The sequence below is a fragment of the Narcine bancroftii genome, chromosome 1 (genome assembly GCF_036971445.1).
Source record: "Narcine bancroftii isolate sNarBan1 chromosome 1, sNarBan1.hap1, whole genome shotgun sequence".
In the NCBI taxonomy this organism is placed as follows: Eukaryota; Metazoa; Chordata; class Chondrichthyes; order Torpediniformes; family Narcinidae; genus Narcine; species Narcine bancroftii.
This window is the reverse complement of record NC_091469.1, coordinates 235,382,303-235,405,221: the sequence shown is the minus strand read 5'-3', so window position 1 is coordinate 235,405,221 and position 22,919 is coordinate 235,382,303.

The window sequence follows — 22,919 nt, the reverse complement described above, 5'->3', positions numbered from 1 at the left end:
CAAAAGTGCCACGTTAACAGCAGCACCTTAAAAACAAGGCAGAGAGTGTTTAACAAAAAAACCCAGACTACATCTCAGGACAGCAGAACCCACAGTAATAAGTATATAACATCTGGAAGGCTTCAAAATTCCAAACCCCAAAGAATCTGCCATTAAAACATTTTACAAGCTTCCATTCATCTCAGGATCATTTAATTTATGTCAATGTTTGCCCTCTTAAATTATGCCACTCATATTTGAGAGATGATAACATTAGCACAGAACAACAATGTTCTTAACTACGTGGCACCTGACACTGAACAATATATATTCCCATCAGCAAGAAAAGGAATATAAACAAACTGCAGACAATAAAAAAATCTAAATTAAAGATGGAAACTGTTGGAAATATTCAGCAGATCAGGTAGAATTCTTGCAAAGATTTCAGATTTATTGTCAGAGTACATACATGACATCAGAGACAACACTGAGATTCTTTTTCCTGCAGGCGAGGCAGAATTACCACTTAATGGCAGCGCAAATAAAAAAAACTGTATTCAATGTACACATGTGAACAAATAAAGAAATGTAAACAAACGGTGCAATAGAGAGAAAAAAAAATCAATAAAGTGCACAAGTAAAAATCCTTAAATGAGTCCCTGATTGAGTTTGCAGTTGAGGAGTCTGATGGCAGAGGGGTAGCAGCTGTTCCTGAACCTGGTGGTGCAAGTCCTGTGGCATCTACACCTCTTTCCTGACGGCAGTAATGAGAACAGATTGAGTGCTAGGTGGTGTGGATCCTCGATGATTGCTGGTGCTCTCCAATGATCCCTGTAGATGTTCCTGATGGTGGGGAGGATTTTACCTGTGATATCCTGGGCTGTGCCCACCACCTTTTGGAGGGCTTTACACTCAGGGGTATTGGTGTTCCCATACCAGACCATGGTGCAACCGGTCAGCACACTTCCCACCACACCTCTGTAGAAATTTGCCAGGGTTTCTGGTGTCAACAAACCTCCACAAACTCCTGAGAAAGTAGAGGCACTGACACATTTTCTTCATGATGCCATTGGTGTGTTGGGTCCATGAAAGATCCTCTGAGATAATGACTCCCAAGAACTTAAATTTGCTCTCCCTCTGCATCTCTAATTTCCCAATGATCACTGTATCATACACCTGTGGGTTTCACTTTGTGGTAGAACACAGTAGAGCAGGAGTGACCTCATTTGACTGTGCAGGCTGGACTGCCTCTGACCCTGTAACTCCTCCCTGTAAGATTCTGAATAAAGGCTGATAGCCCTAGTCTTCTCCCTCCAAACCAGTCTAGGATCTGAGCCAGCAGGATGTAGAGACATGCCTATATTTCAGGATATTGTTGTTGCATGATCAATAACCACAAGCAGACTTGAAATATATGATTAAAGGCTTTAATATCCAGAAACATCAGGCATGTCTCTACATCCTGCTGGTCCAGATCCAAGGGAAGAAACTAGGGCTATCAGCCTTTATTGGGAATCTTACAGGGAGGAGTTACAAGGTCAGAGGCAGGCCAATCTGTACAGTCGAGTGAAGTCACACCTGATCTACCATGTTCCACCACACACTTCCTGAAGTCAACCTCAGCTCCTTGGTTTTGGTGACATCGAGTGTGAGGTTGCTGTTGGTGCACCACTCAGCCACGTTTTCACTCTCCCTCCTCTATGATGATTCATCACCTTCCCTTGTACAACCCAGTACAGTGGTATTGGCAGAAAATTTGTATATGGTGTTACTGTTGCACAAAGCTACAGAGTCATAGATGTTTAGCGAGTAGAGCAGAGAGCTAACAACACAACCCTGTGGTGCTTTAGTACTGATGGAGATCTTCTTACCAATCCTCACTGATTTTCATCTAGAAGTAAAGAAATCCAGGATCCAATTACATAGTGGTGCGTTGAGTCCCAGGTCTTGAATTTTTCTGATCAATTTTGGGGATGATGTTGTTAAGTGCCAAACTGTAATCAATAAAGAGCATCCTGATGTATGCATCTTTGCTGTCCAGGTGTTCAAGGGCTTTGTGTAGAGCCAGTGAGATGGCGTCCTCTACAAACCTGTTGCTGCAATAGGCGAACTGGAATGGATCCATGTCACCACTCAGACAGGAGCTGATATGCTTCCACACGAGCCTTTCAAGACACTTCATCACTGTTGATATGAATGCCACTGGATTTTTTTTTTCACACTATAAATCACATTGATCAAGATACATACATTTTTCTTTTTAAATATATACAGTGTCGTTTTCTCCCCCCACCTCCCTCTTCCCATCCCACCCTCCCTACCTCCCCTCCCATTCATTTAAAGTTCAGAATCTAAGATACATTAAACCCGTCAAACAATGTTGTCACTCAATAAAAATAAACAAGAAGTTCCACTGAGTCAATTCTTTTCATTTCCTTCTCCTTCTGTCATTTTAGGTGGTAGATATCCCCGGTAGGTTTTCTCTATTGTGTTTCATGTATGGCTCCCATATTTGTTCAAATATTGTAATATTATTTCTTAAATTATATGTTATTTTTTCTAGTGGAATACATTTATTCATTTCTATATACCATTGTTGTATTCTCAAGTTATCTTCTAATTTCCAGGCTGACATAATAATTTTTTTGCTACAGCTAGGGCTATCCTAACAAATCTTTTTTGTGCACCATCCAAATCAAGTCCAAATTCTTTGTTTTTTATGTTACTTAGGAGGAAGATCTCTGGATTTTTTGGTATATTGCTTTTTGTGATTTTATTTAATATCTGGTTTAGATCTTCCCAACATTTTTTCACTTTCTCACATGTCCAAATTGCATGAATTGTTCTTCCCATTTCCTTTTTACAGCGAAAACATCTGTCAGATACTGTTGGGTCCCATTTATTTAACTTTTGAGGTGTAATGTATAGCCTGTGTATCCAGTTATATTGTATCATACGTAACCTCGTGTTTATTGTATTTCTCATAGTTCCAGAGCATAACTTTTCCCATACTTCCTTCTTTAGGCGAATGCCACTGGTTAATAGTCATTTAGGCAGGTTTCCACACTCTTCTAGGGCACCAGTAGGTTTAACACCTGTTTGAAACAGGTGGGTACCATGCCTTGCTGGAGTGAGATGTTGAAGATACCAGTGACTACATTGGCACGTTGGTCAGCACAGATTTTGAAACTGACCCAGTACTCCATCTGGACCAGATACTTTCCTTGGATTTATTCTTACTTCATCCTAGTATATGAACAGGAGATGATCATCAGGGGACATGGAGGTGCCCTGTGGCAGATCTTCCTTGTCCTTGTGCTCATATCAGATATAGAAAGCATTGAGTTCATCTGGGAGTGAAGCTTTGCTGTCTCCTACTGCCCCATACTTTGAGTTGTAGCAGGTCAAGTCATTTAAGCCCTGCCACAGCTGTCGAGTATCCCTCGAGGTTTCCATCTTCATCCATAAACTCCATTTTGCCATGGAGATTATCTCCAGACTTAAATGCCTGCAAACTGGCTCTCAGCAGGTTCCGGATTTCTTTGTTCGTCCAGGGCTTCTGGTTGGGGAAAAACACTGAACGATTTGGTGGGGACACTCTCGTCCACAGCTGTTTCGATAAAACCTGTGACAGCCCTGATTTAAGAGAAATAGAAATAATATTTCAGGTCAAAGATCAAAATTTAAGGTTTTGACTCGATGCATGACCTCTGTTTCCCTTTCCACAGTGCAATCTAATTTGCTCAGTGTTTCTGGCATTTTCAGTTTTTAATTACAATATCCTTCAGAAAGATTTTTTTTAAATTATGGTTTTCCATATTTTTTCAATGGGAATTAAAATAACAAGTGTGTGTACAATTCTAAATAACCAAATTGCAGCTGGAAATTTCCCTTATTTGCACTAATTTTTCACCAAAAAAATTGGGAAAGCAGTTACAATCTATTCCTCAAGGAAATACTATTTACCTAAAGTAAATCACAAAATCTGTAGCTACTGCGGTTGAAGTAAAAACACAAAATGCTGGAGCTCAGCAGGTCAAACAGTGTGACCTCCCAGTGGACAACCTTTTCAATTTGTGGATTCACACTCCCAGCTCACATGTCCGTCCATGGCCTTGTATACTATCCCACCCAGACCACCCGCAGTTTGGAGGAACAACACCTTATTTTCCATCAGGGCACTCTCCAGCCAGATGGCATGAACATTCTGCTAAATTTGCTCACCTTTTCTTTTCCCTTTCTTGTCTTTCCAGTTCTCCCCTCCCTCCCACCTCTACCCACCCAGCATCCCTCTTCCTCCAATCACTGCTGTCCCCTTCCTCCTTTCCTCACCTATCATCTCCTGCCTTTGCCACCCCCCCCCCCCCACCTCCCATCCTTTTGTTTGGATGCCTGCCGACATTCTTCCTTGATGAAAGGCTCAAGCCCAAAACATCAGTTATGCTACATAAAGGACATTGTTGACCTTCTCCAGCATTGTATGTTTTTCTACTCTATACCTAAAAATGTTTGATCCCTTTAACCACATTTAAAAATGTGGTGCGCTGACGGTCTGAAGCGAACATACAAAACCAAAAGACTGTACAACAGGCTTTATTCAATGTAAACTTCCACAGAGCCAGCTGTGAAGAGAGCTGCTGTAAACTCTGAGAGTGACTTCGAAGGGCCGGCTCAGGCTTATATCCTGGAGGGTGACTGACGCCCAACCGGGTGGAGCTTGGTCTATTCAGGTCGGTTGATTGACAGCCGGCCAGGTGTTGTCTTGTCCCCGTGCTCTTCTGCAGGTGCAGAGGTTTCCCCCTGAAGTAGGCCAGTGGTGTAAGACTGCAAAATAAAGAGATGGGTTGATCTATGCATTATTTGGGCAATGCAATTGGGAGCAAGTTATAAAAATAGATTTAGTGCGTTGGAACTAAGAGAAGTAAAGCAAGCTGCTCAAAATCAGAAATTAGTTTTGCAAAAAATTATTTGTTCTGTTCCAGATCTAGGTTTTTACATAGATCTTTAGAACCATAGAATGGGCCCTTCTTTATCCCATTGACAGGTACCCAGTCCAATACCCCTCCCATCCATGTACCTGTCCAAATTATTTTTTAATGTGAAAATTGAGCCCGTATTCATGACTTCAACTGGCAGTTCATTCCACACTCCCACCACTCACTGTGTGAGGCAGTTCCCCCTAATGTTCCCTCTAAACTTTTCCCCTTTCACCTTATACCATGTCCTTTGGATTGTATCTCACTTAACCTCAGAGGAAAAAGCCTCCTTGCATTTACTCTGTCTATGCCCCTCATAATTTTAAATACCTCTATCAAATCTCCACACATTCTTCTACACTCCAGGGAATAAAGTCCTAACCTGTTGAAACTTACCGTGAAACTCAGTTCTTGAAGTCCTGGCAACATTCTAGTAAATCTTCTCTGCACTCTTTTTCTATCTTATTGATATCTTTCCTGTAGTTAGGTGACCAAAACTGCACAATACTCCAAATTTGGCCTCACCAATGTCTTATACAACTTTACATAACTCCTGTATTCAATACTTTGATTTATGAAGGCCAATATGCCAAAAGTTCTCTTTACAGCCCTATCTACCTGTGACGCTACTTTCAGCTAATTATGAATGTGTATTCCCAGATCCTTCTGTTCTACCACACTCATCAATGTCCTACCATTTATCCTGTTTGTCCTTTCTTGGTTTGTCCTTCCAAAATGCAACACCTCATACTTGTCTGCATTAAATTCCATCCAGCATTTTTCAGCCCATTTTTCCAGCTGGTCCAGATCCCTCTGGACCTCACTTTCCACTATGCTTCCAATTTTTGTGTCATCTGCAAACTTTTACCACATTATCATCCAGTTCACTGATATAGATGACAAAAAACAATGGTCACAGCACCGATCCTTCAGACACACCTCTAGCCACAGGCCTTCAGTCTGAGAAAGAATCATCCACTACCACTCTTTGGCTTCTATCGTATAGCCAATGTTGAATCCAGTTTACTACCTCACCATGAATACCAAGCGTCTTAACCTTCCTGACTCTTTTCCCATGTGGGTCCATACTAAAGTCCATGTAGACAACATCCATGGCCTTTCCTTCATCAACTTTGCAGGATGTTGCCTGGATTGCAGTATCTTGAATACGGAGAAAGATTGAGTAGACTGGGACTTTATTCATTGGAGCGTAGAAGGTTGAGAGGGGATTTGATTAAGGTATTTAATATTATGAAGGGAATAGATAGAGTAGATGTGAATAGGCTTTTTCCCCTGAGGGCAGGGGAGATTGGAACAAGGGGTCATAAGTTAAGGGTTAGGGGGCAAAACTTTAGGAGTAATATAAGAGGATGCTTTTTCACTCAGAGAGTGGTGGCTGAGTGGAATGATCTTCCGGAGGAGGTAGTCATTTAAGAGGAGGTTAGATGAGTACATGGATGTGAGAGGGTTGGAGGGTTATGGGCAGGGAGTGGGTAGGTGGAACTAGTGGAGTTAACATAAATCGGAGTGGACTAGAAGGCCAATATGGCCTGTTTCCGTACTGTAAATTGTTATATTGTAGTGGGTGCACAGCGCGGTAGTTCACAGACTTACCTGACACATCAAAGTACAGCGAGTCGATCAGATGAAGCCCCTGCCTAAAGGTGCGGGGTGCTCATGGCTCATAGCTTTAACCTGCTGGTCCTGTGAACCAGCATCTGTTCACTAACGAGCTCATTACCAGGCAGGGAACAAAAGGCCTGTGTAGTTCTGCAATAAACCAATCTTGAGTTGACTACCTTTGTGTGTGTTTGCCTTTATTTAGTAGCATCTACCGTAGTAGCTGCTACAAATTGCTGATCCCAAAGTTAAGCTTTAACGAATTTGAATCATTATGGAAAAGGAGGAAATTTCAACATCAGCAACAACTGCCGCCACCATGGCATTTAATGCATGTTGGGGTTCCTTTGCCTGTTTTCTGGACACATCAGCCTCAAATTTGGTTTCTTCAAGCTGAAACCCAGTTTCGTCTTCGGAGTATAATGGTGGAAGAGACAAAATTTTGGCATATCATGAGTCAATTGGGCGCAGCCACTGCATCGCGAGTAAGAAAATTTATTGCTCATCCTCCGGCAGAAGACCAGTACACCAGGTTCCGGCAGTTTCTTCTTGACACATTGGAACTTACTAGGCATGAGTGTGGCATGTGTCTTTTGAACATAGAAGGCCTAGCTGACAAGAATCCATCAGACCTGATGAATGAGATGCTGGCATTGTCAGATGGTCATTCCCATTGTCTGCTTTTTGAAACCTTATTTCTGTCAAAACTTCCAGCTCACATGGCCATACCCATTGGTAACATGGATTTTCGCTATCCCCATGACGTGGCTCGAGAGGCTGACAGGCTCTATCATACTCCTACACAAGAGTCTGCCCCAATACATCCTGTTTTTGCTGCAGAAGCATCTCCTGCATTCTACCAGCCTCTTGTACCTGCAATCCAATCCAAGAAAGAGGAACATGCTGATGTACATTGAGAATGGTGTTTTTACCATCGCCGCTGGGGAAAAAATGCCCATAAGTGCGTCCAGCCATGTACCTACCACAAAAAGAGAGAACCGACTGCCAGTAGTGGCCTCGGCAGCTGGCGTACATACAGGCCTATTGTATCTTCAGGACGATGCGGGTAAGCACAAATTCCTTGTAGACACAGGTGCTGAACTTAGTTTGCTCCCGCCGACCTATTTTGAAAGGACACATAAAAAACGCCATTTGACCCTGCGAGCGGCAATTTGGATGTGCAAGCATTGCTGATTTGATGCTTAGCACAGATGCCTCGGGAACAGCTGTGAGTGCAGTTCTGGAACAATACATCAATGGCCATTATCAGCCACTTGCCTTCTTTAGTCGTCATCTAAGACCAGCGGAAATGAAGTACAACGCCTTTGATCGAGAGCTATTAGCACTTTATCTGGCTATAAGGCACTTTCATTATATCTTGGAAGGTCGACATTTCACAATATTCACAGACCATAAACCGTTCATTTTTGCCTTTAGCAAAGTCACAGATCCTTGGTCGGCAAGACAACAATGACATTTGTCCTACATTTCAGAGTTTACTACGAACATGCGTCATATTTCGGGAAAGGACGATCTGGTCGCAGATGTGCCATATTCAAGGTAGAGTCAACATTGCTGAACTGGCTGTGGCACAATCCGCGGATCCGGATATACAGGCATACAGTACAACTATACTGGACTCGACATTCAACAGGAGGCACCACAACAAGGTAGTCCAGAACTCCTTTGTGATGTATCATTGGGCTATCCTCGACTATTGGTCCCATTATCTTGGAGACGGCGTCTTTTTGATGACATTCACAATCTATCACACCCATCCATCAGGAGTTCAGACAAAATAATGTCAAACAAGTACATGTGGCATGGGCTGAAAAAAAGACATCACTCAATGGGCACGAATGTGTATATCCTGCCAATCTGCGAAAATTCAACATCACACCAAGGCACCCCTGCAGCCTTTCCTGACAATACACAGAAGATTTGAGCATGTGCACGTGAATCTGGTTGAACCATTACCAGTATCACAGGACATGAGGTATATTCTCACGGTAGTAGACCGCTTCACATACTGGCCAGAGGCCATTCCATTACCAGTCAGTGATACTGAGGCATGTGCTAGAGCGTTCTTCTTAAATTGGATTGCTAGATTTGGAGTGCCTACACACATAACTTCGGACCATGGACCACAGTTCACTTCGGCATTATGGGCATCCTTGGCTTGTTTTTGTGGTACACAGTTGCACCATATTATTGCGTACCATCCGCAGTCCAACGGCCTGGTGGAATTTTTCCATCGACATCTTAAATCTTCACTGAAGGCCCGACTCACCGGCCCCAAATGGGTTGATGAACTACCTTGGATTCTACTATGAGTATGAACAGCTCCAAAAGAAGATCTGTCTGCCTCATCTGCAGAATTGATTATGGTTCCAGGAGATATTCACTTCACAAGCAATTCAGACATGGACGTCCTGCAACAACTCTGCAAGGGTATTGCTAACAGCAAACCATCCTCTACAAACTGGCATGGCAAACCTCAGCAACAAGTTCCCCAATCACTATTAAACACTGAATTTGTATTCATATGAAGACAGGTCCCAGGGGCACCATTACTAAAACCATATGAAGGACCATTTCATGAGATTAAGAGAGATGGAGTGGTATATACCTTAGACATTGGAGGGCATCCACAGCTATTCAGCGTGGACAGACTTAAATCCACCCGCACGGACCCTACTTCACTACGTGGACGTCCACCTAAGTCAAGTGTATCTGGCATCTTAAGTTTCTGATGATTCTAGGGGTGATGTGATGTAGCGGCCGCAGAGCGCAGAATTGTGAACCACCGCCGTCAGTTCACAGACTTGCCTGACACATCATGGGCTAGCAGTGCTGGGCACCAAAGTACAGTGAGTGGATCAGAAGAAGCCCCTGCCTAAAGGTGCGGGGCGCTAATGGCTCGTAGCTTTAACCTGCTGGTCCTGTGAACTAACGAGTTCATTAACAGGCAGGGAATAAAAGGTCTCTGTATGTTTGCAATAAACCAGTCGAGTTGACTACCTATGTGTGTGTTTGCCTTTATTTAGTAGCATCTACTGTAGTAGCCGCTACAATATGGTTATATGGTAACTGTCTTGGAAAAACTCTATAAGATTAATTAAACACGACCTACCACACACAAAGCCATGCTGACTATCCCTAATCAGTCCCTGGATATCGAAATACTTGTATATCTGATTTCTTAGGACACCTTACAATAATTCACCTATTACTGATGTCAGGATCACCAGCCTATAAATTTCCTGGGTTAATTTTGGAGCCTTTTTTTAAACAACAGAATAGCATAAGCTATCCTCCTATCCTCCGGCTCCTCACCTGTGACTAAGGACATTTTAAATATTTCTGCCAGGACCCCTGTTATTTCCACACTGGCCTCCCTCAAATTCTGAGGTAATATCTTGTCAGGCCCTGGGGATTTATCCATCCTTATTTGCTTTAAGACAGTAAGCACCTATTTAATATGTATAGGGCCCATGACCATACTGCTTGTTTTTCATACCTCTAGACCTGTACCAGGTTCCTGAGTAAATACTGATGCAAAAAAACACATTTGAGATCTGTGTGTTGGCTCCACACATAGCCAACCACTCTGATTTTCAAGGGGACCAATTTTGTCCCTTACAATCTTTTTTCTTTTACTATATCTGTAGAAACCCTGAGGATTTTCCTTCACATTGTCTGCCAAATAGCCTTCCTAATTTCCCTCTTAAGTTTTTCTTGCATTTTTCATAATCCTCAAGTACCTCATTTGCTCCAAGTTGCATATACTTGCTATACACCTTTCTCTACCGAACCAGAACACCAGTATTCCTTGAAAACCAAGGTTGCCTTTGCCTGTTAACTTTGCCTTTGATCCTGATAGGAACATACAAACTCTGTAACTTCCAAAATTTCATCTTTGTAGGCCTTCCACTTGCCAAACACATACCTGCCAGAAAATAACTTGTTAATCCAGATTTCTGTATCCTTTCTCATTTCCTCAAAATTGGCCTTTTTCCGGTTTAGAAGCTCAACCTGAGGACCAGACCTATCCTGCTCCATAATTCTGGTCCAACAATGTTTCCTGCATGTACTTCTGTCACCTGTTCTGTCACATTCCCCAATAGATTGAGTATTGCATTCTCTCCAGTGGGTACCTTTATATATTGATTTAGAAAACTTCCTGAAAACATTTGACATCCAGCCCTTTTACAATATGGGATTCCCAATCAATATGTGGAAAGTTAAAATCACCTACAATCACAACTTTATGTTTCCTTCAGCTGTCTATCATCTTTCTACAGATTTGCCCCTCCAATTTTTGCTGACTATTAGGCAGTCTATAAATCAACTCCATTAGTGTAGTCATACTTTTCCTATTCCTTAGTTCCACCCATATAGTCTCTCAAACAAAAAAAGGTTTAAAAAATGAATACAGGTGAGAGGTTGTTCAATTGCCATTGCAAACAAGGAACAGTTTGTTGCATTATAGGTTAATTCCTGCAATTTCTTTTGCTTGTGTGGTGATTAGTTATCAAGTGGAATCCAAAATAACATGAAATAGAAACAGAAACACAAGAGAATGTAGATGCTGGAATCTGGAGCAAAATAAAAATGTGCTGCTGGGGGAAATCAGCGGGCCAAGTAGAATCTGTCCAGGCAAAGGAATAGTCAATGGGCCCTTTCATGTTAGGCTTCCACAAGCACAGAGGAAAAATATAACCTTTCATGGAGCAGCCCAGCATCGCATTCATATCGAGCTGCCCCTTGTAGCACCCTCCGGATCTGATGGAGGCGGGGCGACTGGTGCCATAGCGCCACCTATCATAAATACGCGGCAGAGCAATAGCCGTCTTCCCGACCCATAATTCCCCCACGCAGCTGGAACCGCTCTGTGCTTTCCAGAACGGTTCCAGCTGTGTGGGGGATTATGGGTCAGGAAGACAGCCATTGCTCTGCCGCTTTTTGAGCCACTGACGAATGGCCCCAAAGACCAAAGTGGCCCAGTGAAGTGCCTGACAGCCCCAATCCTGACAGCCCCTGCTGGTCCCCCAGACGTGACGGCCCCTGCGCTGATGGCTCCGCCCTGTCGGCTCCTGCTGCCCCCCCCCCCCACCACTGACCTGATGGCCCTGAGGGGAGAGGGGTGAGTGGGTGGGTGAGAGAGGGGAGATGGGTTGCTGGCTGATGGTGTCATCGCGATGTCATCAGACCGCCCAAGCAGCGGAGCAGAGCGGATGATCCTTCCCCAAGAGGGATTGTAGGTGGCGCCTTGGAGCAGGCATAGAGGTAAGTCTCCCAACATAAGGACAGAGAACCTTTGCTTTTACAGTTTGAATTTTTCATTGCATGAAAGGGCCTGATGATTCAGGTTGTGACCTCGCATGCAAAAATTCAAAGCCCAAAGGAAAGTTGTGCCAGGCTCCTGAGGATAGGAAATCTTGCTTGAAGACTGGAAATATTCAACATCCACACAGTAGCCTTGCTGAATATAAGGGAACCTGTTTTCTATTCTTGGGCTTTTTGTGAAAGTAATCTCAGACCAAATGCAATTTTATTGCTGCAAAAAAAAACACTATTAAAAGTCTATAATTTAATCCTTTAAATATTTAATTATAGTTAAAAATACATTTAGATAACCTCATGTAATTGGCTTTCCAAAATCTTCACGTTAATTTGACAATAGACTAGAACGAGGTGCTAAATTAGTGCACCCAAAGTTACAGCAGCCAGGATAACAAAAGATGTGGAGGTTAAAATTATTATTGATGTCAGGTTTCTAAAACACCAAAGTACTAAAGAAAATGTAGAACATAAAGAGAAGATCCAAAACAAATTGAGAACTTGAGAGCAAATGACAGCATGAGAAGAGAATAAGTTAGCTTCTAACACATGGGAATCCCAAAAGATAGAACATGTTATACAGCTACAGAGGAATAAGGCTTGGAAGCAGGCCCTTCAGCCCATTGAGTCCATGCCAACCATCAACCACACACATTAATACTAAATGAGTGCTTTACCTTTAGTAAAAGAAGACGTTGCCATTACAAGCTCCTGTTTTTTTTAGCGAGTGCGAATTTGGGGATTGGTGCAGGGTCCAAAACATTCAATTTTCACAGCATTTACAGATGGAGTGGGACCATTGAGTACATACTGTATATAAAGGATGCTCTCAACTAAGAATGAAGAAACAATGGTGTTTATCCAAGTGAGAAAAAGATGGGACTCTCTTACAGAGAGTCATATGATTATTTGGGACACTTAAAGAAACAGTTTGTCAGAATTGATCAGAAACACAGTGTTGGAATGGTTCTGTGAAATGGTCAGTTGTGATAGTTCTCCTTGTCAGGGAAATTATTAGGTTTTTTTGTAAATTTTATTTTTCATTTGCATCAATATAAGTACAGTATTTATCCATATAATAAAGAATAATAAAAAAAGATGCAAAAAGAACACTTATGTTTTCTCCCCCTCCCTCTCCAAAAGAGTAGGAAAGATAGAAGAAAAGAAAGCCTGCCTGATAATCATATAACTCTTAAGTAGTTAAATTTCAGATTTACAAAATGATCTTGAACCTACAATTAACTAAGGTAAGTTGGAGCCCAATGCCAAGGTCGGGAGGAAACCCCCGACGGCGCCATTTTGGCCAGCTGACCCGCCGCATGCGTGAGAAGCAGGGCCGGTTTGCCTGCCTAATGGCATACCACAACACAGCCACCCCCCCCCCCGCCCCCAGAACCGGTGCCAATGTCCTTTTTTGCCAGGCGGCCTCGTTTCTTGGGTTGGGCCACAACTACTGTTTCAGTGGGGTCGAGGTGGGCCATAAACAGTTCCCTCTTACCACTGATGTCCAGTGTGAAAGTGGATCCTGAAAGCTGGACGACTTTGTATGGCCCTTCGTATGGTCTTTGTAGAGGTGCTATGGACGGGCTCTGCCTGATAAAAATGTACTCTGCGAAGTACAGCTCGCTGGGGATGTAAGAGGCCCGAATGCCGTGTCTGGGCAGCAGTGGGGGTGCGAAGGAACCCAACTGGGCCCGGAGGCGGGGAAGTAGACCGTGACTGCTGGGGGTTGTGAAGTGCGTTGACGAACTCACCGGGTAGGACTAGCGGTGCCCCGTATACCAGCTCAGCTGATGACGCCTGTAGGTCTTCTTTGGGTGTCGAGCGGATGCCCAGGAGCACCCAAGACAGCTCATCCACCCAGTCGGGGCCGGTGAGGCAGGCCATAAGTGCCAACTTAAGGTGGCGGTGCAATCGCTCGACTAGCCCATTGGCTTGTGGGTGATAGGCCATGGTGTGATGTAGCTCGATCTCCAGCCTGTTGGTGAGCTGTGCCCAGAGCGCAGAGGTGAACTGGTGTGGTGAATGTCTGCCAAGCTGCCTGCCTAAACCCAGTAAGGTCGACTATGAAGGGGGAGGTGAATGGTGAGACTCTTGATTGTCTAATAGACTCAGGGAGTGCTGACAGCTACATCCACGAGAGAGTTGCCAGAGCTTTAAATTTGCAGAGATATCCACCGAACCAAAAGATATCGATGGCTTGTAGTGAACTTACAAAAACTGTACGGGACAAGTGTAAAGTTACTTTAAATTTGCGGGACATTGCCTGGCTGATGGCTCTTTATTATGCCGGAGCTCTGTGCCCCTGTGGTACTGGGGTTAGATATTCAATCTCAAATGAACAGTGTAGTGTTAAATTTCAATGGGCCACCACCCACACTTACCATCCCCCGCACTAGTTACTGCAGTCTGTCCACATTAAAGATCAAAGCTCCCTCCCTTTTCAGTGATTTATCCCCCGAGTATCGGCCGATTCCAACTAAGAGCCGTTCTTACAGCAAAGAGGATTGTGAGTTTATAAAGCTGAGACCCAGAGATTGCTTAAGGAGGGAGTAATTGAACCCAGAAAGAGTCCGTGGTGAGCCCAGGTAGTAGTTATGAAAAATCACACTAAGAAACGACTGGCTATTGACTACAGCCAGACAATCAACTGTTACACTAACCTGGATGTCTACCCCCTGCCATGCATCAATGAAATGATTAATCAAATAGTGCAATACAAAGTGTACTCCACTATCGACCTCAAAGCAGCTTATCACCAAATGCCCATTAAGTAAAGGGAATGGCCCTATACAGCTTTTAAGGCTGATGGGGGGGGGGGGGGTTATACCAGTTTAAAAGGGTACCTTTTGGAGTCACTAATGGTGTGTCAATGTTTCAGAGGGAAATGGATAAGATTGTTAGGACGTATGAGTTACAGGGTACGTTTCCCTATCTGGATAATGTAACTATCTATGGAAAAACACAGACACCAACTTATTGAAATTTTTAGCGACAGCAAAAAAACTCAACCTTACATTTAACAAGAGCGAGTGTGTGTTCAACGCGACAGACCTACCCATTCTGGGCTACATTGTCCGCAAGGGCGAAATCCGCCCCAACCCGGAATGCCCCCCCTTAAGAAGTTACCACCCCAAAACTCAGTAAAAGCCCTTAAAAGATGTATGGGATTCTTTTCCTACTACTGCAAATGGGTTCAGAACTACGCCATGAAGACACGCCCTCTGCTTGACACTAAATCTTTTCCTCTCTCTCCAATGGCCTTGAAGGCTTTCTAGAAAATTAAAGCTGATATTGCCAAAACTGCACTCTCGTCCATTGATGAGGATGTCCCATTCCAAGTGGAAACTGATGCCTCAGAGTGTGCCTTGGCAGGAACCCTTAACCAAAAGGGCAGACCTGTGGCATTCTTCTCCCGCATGTTACGTGGACCTGAACTTAAACATCCTGGCATTGAAAAAGAAGCCCAGGCTATTATTGAAGCTCTTCGCTACTGGAGACACTTTCTAGCCAGCAGAAAATTTACTCTTGTCACTGATCAGAAATCTGTAGCCTACATGTTCAGTACTAAACACAAAAGTAAAATCAAGAATGATAAGATGGCACACTGGCGAATAGAACTCTCAACTTATAATTATGAGATCTAGTACAGACCGGGCAGGTTAAATGACGCATTGTCACGATCTGCTGCTGGTGCTCAGCTGGAGGGTCTAAAAGAGATCCATAGCAGACTGTGCCACCCAGGAGTCATGAGATTCTTCTACTACATAAAGGCTAACAACCTTCCTTACTCTCTGGAAGAAGTCAGGAAAATGACTAAAAGCTGTCCTGTTTGCACAGAATGCAAACCGCAATACTTCAAAGCTCCAGAGGACACTCTCATCGAGGCAACCTGACCTTTTGAGTGGATTAGCTTAGATTTTAAAGGGCTGTTACCTTCCAATAACAAAAATGTATATTACCTTACTGTAATTGACGAATATTCCATGTTCCCCTTTGCAATACCCTGCCCTGACGTCTCGTCAGCATCTGTCATTAAGTCACTTGGCAGAATTTTCATCATTTTCGGTTTTCCCAATTACATTCATACTGATAGAGGCTCAGCATTCATGAGCCCTGAACTGCGGCGAGCCCTGCTACGAAAGGGGATTGCTACCAGCCATACCATGAGCTACAACCCGCAGGGCAATGGACAGGTTGAAAGGACTAATGCTACAATCTGGAAGACTGTTAATCTTGCTTTAAAAACACATGGTTACCCTGTAACCCGGTGGCAGGAGGTGCTGCCTGAGTAACTACATTCGATTTGGTCTTTATTGTGTACTGCAACAAATCAAACACCTCATGAATGTATGTTTGCCTTTCCTAGGAAATCAGGAACTGTGATGGACTGGCCAGCCTGTTTATCTGAGCCTAGAACCATGCTGCTGAAGAGCCACGCTCGGGCGTGTAAAACAGACACCCTAGTCCAACCAGTTCACCCACTGCATACAAACCCCAACTGCGTTCATGTTAAATTCCCAGACGAGAGTATTGACACTGTACTCCTAAGAGATCTAGCCTCACCTGGTTCACCTCTTCCTTGCACCCCTACTCAGGGGGAGCCTGAGAGGTTGGATTCAGCCACCCAGCTGTGACCCCTAGTAAGCTTTCAGATGGCCATGCTGAGGCTCAACTACCTCACTCTGGCGATTCTGGAGCGGGTCCAAAAGCCAGTCCTTCCCACACTACAGATCCAGGACCTGTACTAGTTCCCAAGGTTGCAATGGAGCCACCTGTTTTGAGACAAAGCACCAGAACTTGTAAACAATCTGATAGGCTGACATAATCATAAAACATCTCATTTTATTTCGATTGCTTGCTAGATACTGGCGTATTTTGGCTGTTGGAGTATCTCAAGGCCAAACATGGTGTCCATGTATCGCTTGCTTCAGTCTTTCCCAGCAGCTGTCCTTTTGATTTTAACCCTTCTTCTGCCAGGGGTAGATTGTGGTGAATGTCTGCCAAGCTGCCTGTCTCCCCTCTGGCAAGCCTTGCTGAACTAACATTGGCTGTGCATTATCTCTACTGTTAAGGACACTCCCCTTGGATATAACTGTATATGCATCTATTGTCTTTCATTATTGTACCACGAGTTTAAAAGCCATCATTATTGTTTGACCATATCGTCTTTGTCTACTTCATCAACTGGCACTTCAACCGGGTTCCCCGATCACTGGTGAGGTGGTTCGGGATGCCAAACTGGGCAACCCAACCGTTCAAAAGCGCTTGGGAGCAGGAGTCCATGGATGCATCTGGCATCGGGATCACCTCGGGCCAACAAGTGGTGTGGTCTTCCACTGTGAAAACGTAATGGTTACCTCGGGAAACGGGTAAGGGTCTGACGATGTCCACATGCATGTGGCTGAACCGTTTTCGGACGTGTTCAAAATCTTGTACGAGCGCTTTTGTGTGCCTGTGTACCTTGGAAATCTGGCAAAGGGTGCAAGTTCTGGCCCAGTCCACAATCTGCTTCCGAAACCCGTGCCAGACAAAACGTTCTGCCACCATACGGACCATGGAACTGATGGAAAAGTGGGAAAGGTCATGGATATGGTGGAAGACTTGCCTGCCACATTGCTGGGGAACCACTGGTTGTGGGGTGCCCATGGAGACATCACACAGGACAGTGCCTTCACCGTAAGGAGTTGGGAGGTCATGGAACCGCAGGCCCATGATGGCAGTCCTGAAGGCCCGCGCTTCCTCGTCGGACTTCTGGTCCTGGGTGAGCTGGTCGAAATCGAGGCCGGGTGTTAGCGGGCAAATGGCCAGTCATGAGAGGGCGTCGACGACCACGTTGTCTTTCCAAGCCTTGTGCCAAATGTTGGTGGTGAACTCTGACACGAAGGAGAGGTGATGCTGTTGGCGGGCCGACCAGGGATCTCTTGCCATAACGAGCAGAGGGGTTTGTGGTTAGTAAAAATAGTGAAAGGCCTCCCCTCCGAGAAATAGCAGAAATAATGCACCGCCATGTACATGCCCAGCAACTCACGATCGAAAGCGTTAGACTTGAGCTTTGTCGGGCGAAGAAGTCGGCTAAAGAATGCCAGTGGTTTCCACTGTCCATTCACCTGCTGCTCCAGGACGGCGCCGACGGCTGTGGCAGAGGCATCGACGGAGAGAGCCATATGCAGGTCAGTGTGTGAGTGGACGAGCAGGGTAGCCTTCGCAAGGGCATCTTTCATGGCTTCGAATGCCCTGCTGGCCTCTGGAGTCCAGGCTAGTGTCATGTCTTTGGCCGCGATGAGGGCAAAAAGCGGCTGCATGATGCGCGCAGTGCCTGGAATGAAGCGGTTATAGAAATTGAACATACTCACAAACTCCTGTAGCCCCTTGAGGTTATCCGGGCATGGGAACTCCCGGATTGCAGTGACCTTCGTAGCGGCAAGTGTGGCCCCTTCGGCTGTGATGGTATGGCCCAGGAACTGCATGGACTCTTTCCCGAACTGGTACTTGGCCGGATGGATCGTTAGGCTGAAGTCAGCCAGTCGGAAGAAGAGGGTGCGCAGGTGAGACTTGTGTTGCGCCCGGTTTCTGCTGGCAATAAGGATGTCGTCCAGGTAAATGAATATGAAATTCAAATCCTTGCCCATTGTGTCCATAAGGCGCTGGAAGGACTTGAGACCGAACAGCATGCGTAGGAACTCAAACAAGCTGAAGGGGGTGATGATGGCCATTTTGGGTATGTCCTCAGGGTGCGCCGGGATTTGGAGATACCCGCGCACCAGGTCGACCTTGAAGAATACCCTCACGCCATGCAGGTTGGCCGTAAAGTCCTGGATATGAGGGATTGGGTACTGTTGTGTCCTTAAACTGTCGATAATCTCCACAGGGGTGCCAGCCGCCAGAGGCTTTTGGGACCAGGTGGAGTGGTGAGGCTCAAGGACTGTCGGAGCGTCAAATGATCTCCAGCTCCTGCAGATGGAAGAACTCTTTCTTCGCTATCTGGAGCTTATCTGGTGGGAGCCAGCGTGCCTTGGCGTGGACTGGCGGGCCTTGGGTGGGGATGTAATGAAGCACCCCATGGCGTAATGAGGCGGCGGAGACTGCGGCTTGAGGAGGGACGGGAACTCGTCCAGGATACGCTGAAACTTGTCCTTGGGAATGCTGACCATAACCATCTGCTGCTGCTTTGTGTGGGAGGTGTTGAGCCGATCGGATTGGAAGGTACGGCATCTACCAGTCGTCTACCTTGAATGTTGACCAGGAGTCCATGGGGAAGGAGAAAGTTGACACCCAGGATGGCGGTTGGAAGGGATGAAACGGTGAACCTTCATGAGAATTTCCACTAGCCAATCTGGAAATGGACGGTCTTGTCTCCATATGTTTGGATCTCCATCAAATTGGCTGCATGGAGGGGAGGTCCTCGAGGCCGGTTCTGGGACTCAATGGCTGTGGCTGGGATGAAGTTGATCTGGGCCCCGGTGTCGATGAGGAAGCATCGACCACTGACTGAATCCCACAGGAAGAGAAGGCTGTGTGCTTGGCCAGCCGCCACAGCCATTAACAATGGCCGGCCTGCTCATTTCCCTGGAACGAGCAGAGTTGATGACACTTCCGAGCCTTGGCTCCCCAGCGCTGGTGGAAGAAGCAGAGGCCTGCTTCTGGCTATGCTCTTTGAGGCCCCTGCAGGGGCCAGGTGTTCCACCGCAGCGCTAGATAAAGGCTTGGTGTGGTCATGTCCATGACTCGTAACCTGCTGGACTGCTGAGCCCTCCGGGAATCATTCGAGCCATAGCTCCTGAACCTTTTGAGCAATCTTCCTAAGGTTGACGAAGCTCTCCTGGGACAGTAATGGCTGGATGTCTTCAGGCAGATGGTTGAAGGAGATGCCCTCGAAGAGTGGGCAGTTGGTGTGATTGCCCATGAGCATGAGCATCTCGTCCATCAACTCAATTGGAGTTCTGTCCCCCAAGGCATCGAGGCACAGCATCCGAGCAGCACACTGGCACCTGGAGAGGCCAAGGAAGCTAGTGAGCACCCGCTTGATGGTCCCGTACTTATCTTCCGCATATGGGTGCTGAATGAGGTGCAGCACTCGTTTGGTGGTGGCCTGGTCCAGGGCAGCGACCACGTGGTAAAATATGGTTGAATCCAATGAAATCTGGTGGAGGTGAAACTGAGCCTCTGCATGGCTGAACCAGTTCTCCAGCTTCTGAACCCAGAAGTCAGGAAGCTTGATGGCTATAGTGTTGATCGAAGAGACATTCATGTTGGGTTCAAAGATGTTTGAACCTGTCAGGGTCACCAATTGTAGTGGCAGCTACACTGCTAACTGAAGGATCGCACAACCAGACGGGTTGGGTTCAGTGAGAAAAAACTGATTTATTGCAGGCTGCCTGGCTGGTCTTATACTCCCAGCCTGGACCTGGCTGAGAACTGTGCTGGGGGCCCCAACGTCACCGGGGCGTCATGTGGGTTCCCAAGCATGGGCTTCTGAGCCTGGTGCCAAGGTCGGGAGGAAACCCCTGATGGTGGCTGCCCCGCCGCGTGCATGACAAGCAGGGCCAGTTCACCTGCCTAAATGGCGTACCTCCACAAGGTTATCATTTTTTTCTGGTTGATTCCGAGAATTATATGTTATTTCCTCTAACATTATACAATTTAATAATTCTGTTTGCCATTTATTCAAACCCACATTATTGTCTATTTTCCACGTTATGGCTATACATTTTTTTTGCTATTGCTACACTTAAACTTTTATTTATTAATATCGCTATGAAGACAATACCGATCCTACCCAGTCTCTCTTTAATTTCACATGTTCTATTTCTGTTAAATGGATTTCTTGTAAAGAAGCCACGTCTACTTTATCTTTTTCATGTAACTTAATAACCTTTTTCTCTTTATCGGATTCTGAATTCCATTAATATTAATACTAATAAATGACAATTTCTCCACCGATAGACACCAAAATTGAAGCATACGTCCATCCAACGTACAGGAATTATTGTTAAACCACCATGACCATTGTATGGTCATTTTGATTGAGCCATATCTTGGTAAAGGAAGTAGGATAATTCCTGCATTTGGATCACGACCATTCCAGTGATCATTTTGTCTGACTTGTGTTTGGGTTCTGGAACCATCATTTTATTTCCCCTATGCAAGGATGAGGGGAGTTGTGACAATCATTCGTATGAAAGGACATCTCCTCTCGGAGCAACTCAACAAAAATTAAAGTGTTTTTGACAATCTGATCACACAGTCTCACCTCCTTCATAATTACATCTGTGTATCAGTTTAAAAGTCTGAGTCTCAACGCAAGATTTCTAACACTGAACTTTGAATTGACTTTCCAGAATTGTGTATAAGCTGTAATGATTTGGGCATTTTACACACACACACACGTATATTCACACATAGTTGGGGTCAAGTTTAGTAGTTACATTATTAATAGTTATTAATATATATTGTTTTCAAAATTACACTGTTGGTGAATTTCTATTGCTACTGGTCTGTGAAGCCTAATAGCCTGAATACACCTGAGATTGTCTGATCTTGGAAGCTAAGCAGGCTCAGGCTTGGTCAGTACTTGGAAGGGAGACTGCCTAGGTTTCTGTGAGGGGCACCGGACAAAGTAGTGACTCTCTGACTGTAGACAAAAATTGAAGAATTTCATGTATATGGAACCTTTACATTTATTCATTGCCTGTCCTATAATTCACATGCCAGTCCATGCATATAGCGTGATGCCTGTGGTTCTCAACTCTAATACCAGAAAGCAAGAAACACGCAAAATGTTGGAGGAACTTCCTTGAAGCAATGTATCTGTTGCCTTCAGTTTCAAACCAAAATGTAATAACCTCTCCCAAGAGGTATTTCAGCAGATTTGTTTTGTAAAGGGTATCTCTGTGAATTGGTCTGTGTGTTTCCTTCACTCTGTCATGAGCGATGCATATACATGAGAGAATCTGGCCATTATTTATTGCGGTCTCTTACAGAAAAGGGCATTGAAGCTTCCAACGGTAGCTGCAGCTTTCCCCTTCCCTTCCCTTTTCCTTTCCCCTTCCCTTTTCTTTTCCCTTTCCCCTTCCCCCTCCCCTTCCCCCTCCCCTTCCCTTTTCCCATTCCCTCTCCCTTTCCCCCTCCCTTTCCCTTTCCCCTTCCCCCTCCCCTTCCCTTTTCCCATTCCCTCTCCCTTTCCCCCTCCCTTTCCCTTTCCCCTCCCTTTCCCCTTCCCCCTCCCTTTCCCCTTCCCCCTCCCTTTCCCCTTCCCCCTCCCTTTCCCCTTCCCCCTCCCTTTCCCCTTCCCCCTCCCTTTCCCCTTCCCCCTCCCTTTCCCCTTCCCCCTCCCTTTCCCCTTCCCCCTCCCTTTCCCCTTCCCCTCCCTTTCCCCTTCCCCCTCCCTTTCCCCTTCCTTTTCCCCTTCCATTTTCCCCTTCCCCCTCCCTTTCCCCTTCGCCCTCCCTTTCCCCTTCCCCCTCCCTTTCCCCTTCCCCCTCCCTTTCCCCTTCCATTTTCTTTTCCCCTTCCCCCCTCCCCCTCCCTTTCCCCCTCCCCCTCCCTTTCCCCCTCCCCCTCCCTTTCCCCTTCCCCCCTCCCTTTCCCCTTCCCCCCTCCCTTTCCCCTTCCCCCCTCCCTTTCCCCTTCCCCCTCCCTTTCCCCTTCCCCCTCCCTTTCCCCTTCCCCCTCCCTTTCCCCTTCCCCCTCCCTTTCCCCTTCCCCCTCCCTTCCCCCCTCCCCCTCCCTTCCCCCCTCCCCCTCCCTTTCCCCCTCCCCCTCCCTTTCCCCCTCCCCCTCCCCCTCCCTTTCCCCTTCCCCCCTCCCTTTCCCCTTCCCCCCTCCCTTTCCCCTTCCCCCCTCCCTTTCCCCTTCCCCCCTCCCTTTCCCCTTCCCCCCTCCCTTTCCCCTTCCCCCTCCCTTTCCCCTTCCCCCTCCCTTTCCCCTTCCCCCTCCCTTTCCCCTTCCCCCTCCCTTTCCCCTTCCCCCTCCCTTCCCCCCTCCCCCTCCCTTTCCCCT